We start from the raw sequence: 5,954 nt of genomic DNA, 5'->3' as shown, positions 1-5,954 counted from the left end.
CAGAGGAACAAAGGTGTTGTTACTTGAGGTGTATTATCCATGAGAAGGTGACAAATTCCATTTGTGATCCAGGAAACAAAAGTGAGGTTGGCAAGCAGGGTAAGGACAGTCAACAGGATCCACTTAAAGAAGCTTGCAAAGATGCTGCAAGGGCCAGAGAGCTCATTCAGAAGGCAAACTTTGATGGGAAACTAGATACCAGGCACCTGGATCATCAGTGGGACCATACGGCAAAGCCTGTCCAGCCCGGTTTGCTTTATTTGTCAGTACATACGCAGAGATTTTTGGTCTTAAGGTCACGACTCTTTTAGCAATCCCGCTAACACTATATCCCCACATCCAGAAAAGTCCTCTTGAATCTAAAAGCCCAAATAATGAAAAAAGCAGCACTATTCACACGCCAAAATGGTGACACAGAGCGGCCGGAGGGCACGGAAGCGGGCTCGTAGGGCCGGGCCGGGGCCGGACCAGAGATGGCGCCGCCGGTGGGCGACGCAGCTGCGGCCTCGGACCCCGCCTGGGCCGCGGTGCTCCTGGCCGTGCTTGCCGCGGTGAGGCCGCTGGGCGCGGGGTCGGACAAGCGACCAGGGCGCTTCCGGCTGGAGCTGCTTGGCGCGGGGCCCGGGGCGGTCAGTTTGGAGCGGCCCTGGGAGTCAGTCTCCTACACCGTCCGAGGCCCCATCCAGCATGAGCTGCAGCCTCCACCAGGAGGGCCTGGGACTCTCAGCCTGCACTTCGCCAACCCTCAGGAAGCTTAGCGGTGGGCAGCCCTGGTCCGAGGTGCCACCGTGGAAGGACAGAATGAGGAACTAGCAGGGCACCTGACCCGGGCCAGAGAGGGTGGGGATGAGAAGCGGGCAGCCCAAGCGGCAGCCATCCTGGCCCAGCATCATGTGGCCCTCAGCATCCAGCCGCAGGAGGCCTGCTTCCCTCCCGGCCCCATCAGACTTCACGGCACAGCTGAGGTGCTGCATCCTCTGCCCATGTCTCGCTGCCGGTCCACCCCCACTGCACCACTGGGGCCCTCCAGGAGCAGATATTCTCGGAGTTCGGCTTCCCACCGGCTGTGCAGCGCTGGGTCATCGGGAGGTGCCTGTGTGTCCCTGGATACAGCCTTGCTTTCTATGGGGGCCAGCGGGACCGGGGCTCTCAGCCCCCCCGAGAAGCCCCAGGACACAATCCTCAGCACCCCCAGAAGATGGATGAGGAACTAGGCCGCCTTTTTCCTTAGCCACTGGGGCTGCCCCAAGCCCCTCAGCCAGCTGGCTCCAGCCTCCCCAACGCCCTTCAGCACGGCTGGCCCTGCCCTTCCTGCACCTTCACTAGTGCCCCAAAGCTGACCCGGCTGTGAGATGTGCAGCACCCAGAGGCCCTGGGCTTGGGAACCCCGTCCCACAGCCTCCACCCGGCAGCTACCAAAGGCCACAAGGAGAGACGATGGCCCTTCCCTTCCAAGCCCAAGGTCCCTAGAGGCCCTGCTGAACCTCTCAGGGAACCTCTGCTGACCACTCACGGGAGACAAAGCCGGAGTTGCAGGGGAGGGGCGGTGAGCTGGAGTCATTAAATACATTTCTGAGCAAAAAAAAAAAAAAAAAATGGTGACACAAACAAATTCACATTCTCATCAGGACTGGTCCATTCTGCAGGATCAAGAATTTCACAGGTCATTGCTTCGGCTGGACCACACAGAACCTCCCCTCCAGATATACGAAGTGCATCAGTGGGTTTTCAAATTAACACTTACTGAAATTTGAAACCTCTTCTTTTTCTTAATTTTTCCTGGTACTGTCTATTGACCTTCAGAGCTGGTATTCTGGGTAATACACATGTGATTGCAAAGGCAAGAAAATAAGAGAATAGAGCCATGGAAAGAGATTGAGACAGAGAGAGAAGGGGACGGGGAGAAGGAGAAGATACAGAAAAGATTAGGATTAGCTATAGGAAATCACCAATACTCTCTCCTTTTTTAATGTATGAAAATGGAGATTTCGTATAGTTCAACTTAAACATAAATACCTACTCCCACATTTTTATAAGAAAATAAAAAAGAGAGAAAAAGAAACGAGAGGCAATATACATAAGGATGATCTAGACGTATATGGGCCCTGCATCTCCACACTGCTGACTCTGATCATGCACTTTCGGAGACGAAAACCCAGTTGCCATTGTGTGCCGGGTCATGATTTAGAGACTCACAAAAAAGGAACGTAGGCTTAAAAAGAGCCACATCGGCTTCCCTGGTGGCGCAGTGGTTGAGAGTCCGCCTGCCGATGCAGGGCACACGGGTTCGTGCCCCGGTCCAGGAAGATCCCACATGCCGCGGAGCGGCTGGGCCCGTGAGCCATGGCCGCTGAGCCCGCGCGTCCGGAGCCTGTGCTCCACAACGGGAGAGGCCACAGCAGTGAAGGGCCTGCGTACCGCAAAAAAAAAAAAAAAAAAAGAGCCACATCAAAATGAATGGCTGAAGGGCCACAGGTTAGACCCATGTCTTCAGAGTTGCTACTCTCCTTTTAGATGCTTAACTCAGACTGTTGATGGCCCCCTTTCTTGGAGACTGTGCTAAAATCCACCACTGCGATCCGGAGCATTTGCTCTTAGTGCCGTCTTCCCTGCAAAAGGCCCGGGCCTCCCCTGCGATATCAGTCTGAGTGGCCAGGTGCCCACGGACTGATAAAAGCACACACTTCCCTTCCTATTTCTTTCTTTGTTTCCTGGGTGAGGCTAGACTGCTTCCAATTTTGCCACTTGACAGTTTGGTTTCTGTCAGAGTCAGTGTCTCTCACCTCAGGGAGAGGGAAACGAGGAAAGGAAGTGGCAATAACTTCTTTCTTCTATTTTTCCTCCAAAAGCGTCTTTTTCTGACACTCCACTTTGAGTTAGTTGAAAACTGGATCCTCGCCAGGGCTCAGTATGAGGAATGTGTTGTCATTGCCTGGGAGAATAAATCGGGCAGGACTCCTCAACTCTGGCAGACTGTGGCACTTACCTGGGGTAGCTGTTTTCAAGCACACGTTCCCAGGCCCCTACTCAATCAGAATCCCCCAGCATCTGTCTTTTTAAAAACATCTTTATTGCAGTATAATTGCTTTACAATGGTGTGTCAGTTTCTGCTTTATAACAAAGTGAATCAGCTATACATATACATATATCCCCATATCTCCTCCCTCTTGCGTCTCCCTCCCACCCTCCCTATCCCACCCCTCTAGGTGGTCACAAAGCACCGAGCTGATCTCCCTATGCTATGCGGCTGCTTCCCACTAGCTATCTATTTTACATTTGGTAGTGTATATATGTCCATGCCATTCTCTCACTTTGTCCCAGCTTACCCTTCCCCCTCCCCGTGTCCTCACGTCCGTCCTCTACATCTGCGTCTTTATTCCTGTCCTGCCCCTAGGTTCTTCAGAGCCTTTTTTTTTAGATTCCATATTTTTGTGTTAGCATACGGTATTTGTTTTTCTCTTTCTGACTTACTTCACTCTATGACAGACTGGGTCCAACCACCTCACTACAAAAAACTCAATTTCATTTCTTTTTATGGCTGAGTAATATTCCATTGTATATATGTGCCACATCCATCTTCTTTATCCATTCATCTGTTGATGGACACTTAGGTTGCTTCCGTGTCCTGGCTATTTAAAAACAGCTGCAATGAATATTGTGGTACATGACTCTTTTTGAATTATGGTTTTCTCAGGGTATATGCCCAGTAGTGGGACTGCTGGGTCATATGCTAGTTCTATTCTTAGTTTTTTAAAGGACCTCCATACTGTTCTCCACAGTGGCTGTATCAATTTACCTTCCTACCAACAGTGCAAGAGGGTTCCCTTTTCTCCACGCCCTGTCCAGCATTTATTGTTTGTAGATTTTTTGATGATGGCCATTCTGACTGGTGTGAGGTGATATCTCACTGTAGTTTTGATTTGCATTCCTCTAATAATTAGTGATGTTGAGCATCCTTTCATGTGTTTGTTGGCAATCTGTATATCTTCTTTGGAGAAATGTCTATTTAGGTCTTCTGCCCATTTTTGGATTGGGTGGTTTTTTTGATATTGAGCTGCTTGTAAATTTTGGAGATTAATCCTTTGTCAGTTGCTTCATTTACAAATATTTTCTCCCATTCTGAGGCTTGTCTTTCGGTCTTATTTATGGTTTCCTTTGCTGTGCAAAAGATTTTAAGTTGCATTAGGTCCCATTTGTTTATTTTTGTTTTTATTTCCCTTTCCCTAGGAGGTGGGTCAAAAAGGATCTTGCTGTGATTTATGTCATAGAGTGTTCTGCCTATATTTTCCTCTAAGAGTTTTATAGTGTCTGGCCTTACATTTAGGTCTGAAATCCATTTTGAGTTTATTTTTGTGTATGGTGTTAGGGAGTGTTCTAATTTCATTCTTTTACATGTAGCTGTCCAGTTTTCCCAGCACCACTTATTGAAGAGGCTGTCTTTGCTCCTTTGTATATTCTGGCCTCCTTTACCATAGATTAGGTGACCATAAGTGCGTGAGTTTATCTCTGGGCTCTCTATCCTGTTCCATTTATCTATATTTGTGTTTTTGTGCCAGTACCATACACTCTTGATTACTGTAGCCCTGTAGTGTAGTCTAAAGTAAGGGAGCCTGATTCCTCAAGCCCCGTTTTTGGTGTTTTTTTTTTCAAGACTGCTTTTGCTATTTGAGGTCTTTCATGTTTCCATACAGATTGTAAAATTTTTTGTTCTAGTTCTGTGAAAAATGCCACTGGTAATTTGATAGGGATTGCATTGAACCTGTAGATTGCTTTGGGTAGTAGAGTCATTTTCACAATGTTGATTCTTCCAATCCAAGAACATGGTATATCTCCCCATCTGTTAGTATCATCTTTAATTTTGTTCATCAGTGTCTTACAGTTTTTTGCATACAGGTCTTTTGATTCCTTAGGTAGGTTTATTCCTAGGTATTTTATTTTTTTGTTGCGATGGTAAATGGGAGTGTTTCCTCAATTTCTCCTTCAGATTTTTCATCATTAGTGTATAGGAATGCAAGAGACTTCTGTGCATTAATTTTGTATCCTGCAACTTTACCAAATTCACTGATTAGCTCTAGTAGTTTTCTGGTGGCATCTTTAGGATTCTCTATGTATAGTATCATGTCATCTGCAAACAGTGACAGTTTTACTTCTTCTTTTCCAATTTGTATTCCTTTTTTGTCTTTTTCTTCTCTGATAGCTGTGGCTAGGACTTCCAAAACTATGTTGAATAATAGTGGTGAGAGTGGATATCCTTGTCATGTTCCTGATCTTAGAGGAAATGCTTTCAGTTTTCCACCATTGAGAATGCCGTTTGCTGTGGGTTTGTCATATATGGCCTTTATTATGCTGACATAGATTCCCTCTATGCCCACTTTCTGGAGAGTTTTTGTCATAAATGGGTGTTGAATTTTGTCAAAAGCTTTTCCTTCATCTATTGAGATGATCATACGGTTTTTCTCCTTCAGTTTGTTAATATGGTGTATCACATTGATTGATTTGCGTATACTGAAGAATCCTTGCCTTCCTGGGATAAACCCCAGTTAATCATAGTGTATGATGCTTTTAATGTGCTGTTGGATTTTGTTTGCTAGTATTTTGTTGAGGATTTTTTCATCTATGTTCATCAGTGATATTGGCCTGTAGTTTTCTTTCTTTGTGACATCCTTGTCTGGTTTTGGTTATCAGGGTGATGGTGGCCTCGTAGAATGAGTTTGGGAGTGTTTCTCCCTCTGCTATATTTTGGAAGAGTCTGAGAAGGATAGGTTTTAGCTCTTCTCTAAATGTTTGATAGAATTCGCCTGTGAAGCCATCTGGTCCTGGGCTTCTGTTTGTTGGACGATTTTTAATCACAGTCTCAATTTCAGTGCTTGTGATTGGTCTGTTTATATCTTCTATTTCTTCCTGGTTCAGTCCTGGACGGTTGTGCCTTTCTAAGAATTTGTCCAGTTCTTCCA

General features: G+C 46.5%; 1 pseudogene; it reads left to right on the top strand.

Moving 5' to 3' along the window:
• The first annotated feature begins 425 nt into the window (after positions 1–425).
• On the top strand, positions 426–1,505 carry LOC114905572 (annotated as a pseudogene).
• The last annotated feature ends 4,449 nt before the right edge of the window (positions 1,506–5,954 follow it).

This window comes from Monodon monoceros, unplaced genomic scaffold (assembly GCF_005190385.1).
Source record: "Monodon monoceros isolate NGI ecotype Baffin Bay Population unplaced genomic scaffold, NGI_Narwhal_1 Super_Scaffold_22, whole genome shotgun sequence".
NCBI lineage: Eukaryota > Metazoa > Chordata > Mammalia > Artiodactyla > Monodontidae > Monodon > Monodon monoceros.
This window is presented reverse-complemented; position numbering and strand designations above follow the sequence as displayed.